Below are 779 nucleotides of genomic sequence, written 5' to 3'. Positions count from 1 at the left end.
GCTTGATGTATGGCCATTAGCCTTCTGGTTGACCTTGCACCTGCTAAACGCCACATGACATGCAGTACACATGAACCATCAGCAGGGCAAGAAGGACCCTCTTTAACTGCAACCCAAAGGCTGTGTTCACTCTTTATCCTTCAATAGAAAAGCCTTTTAGTTTAGATTTAATGTGTGATCACTGGTCATTCACTCAGTTTAAGTTCTACTCCAAATGTTCTGCATCCATCATCAATCTTGTTATTTCATCAGGAAGTCCTCAAATGAAAAACTGTTTCCAGTTGTTCAAAGAACATCCAAATCCTAAAGGGACCATCAATTAATTTGTCCAAACCCCAGTGACTTGGCTAAAAGGCGTTCTTGGCTCCAATGCAATGACCGTTGGAAACTTAAAATGCTCCTAATGCTGCTTTTCCACCCTTATAAAGAATAATCGGGAATCAACCTTTCTACTAGAGTACTAGTCATACAATGTAATTTAATGAGCACAGCTTTGTGCAGTGGCTCAGTCAGTAGGGGCTTGGACTGTGAGCCGTAGGGCCGCCGGTTCAAGTCCCCGACCAGACCTAAAATATGTGTGGAGTGCTACTTGGAGAGTTCCCAGTTCACCTCCTGCCCTTCCGTGGTGCCCTTGAGCAAGGAACCGGACGTCCCCCTTCCCCCCTCACTCCCATTGCTCCCCGGGCGCTGTACAATAGCTGCCCACTGCTCCTAGACTCCTGGTACTAGGATGGGGTAAATGCAGAGAACACATGTCACTGTGTGCTCTGCATGTGCGA

The sequence above is a fragment of the Notothenia coriiceps genome, unplaced genomic scaffold, assembly GCF_000735185.1.
Source record: "Notothenia coriiceps isolate Sejong01 unplaced genomic scaffold, NC01 NC01_scaffold00000339, whole genome shotgun sequence".
NCBI lineage: Eukaryota > Metazoa > Chordata > Actinopteri > Perciformes > Nototheniidae > Notothenia > Notothenia coriiceps.
This window is presented reverse-complemented; position numbering follows the sequence as displayed.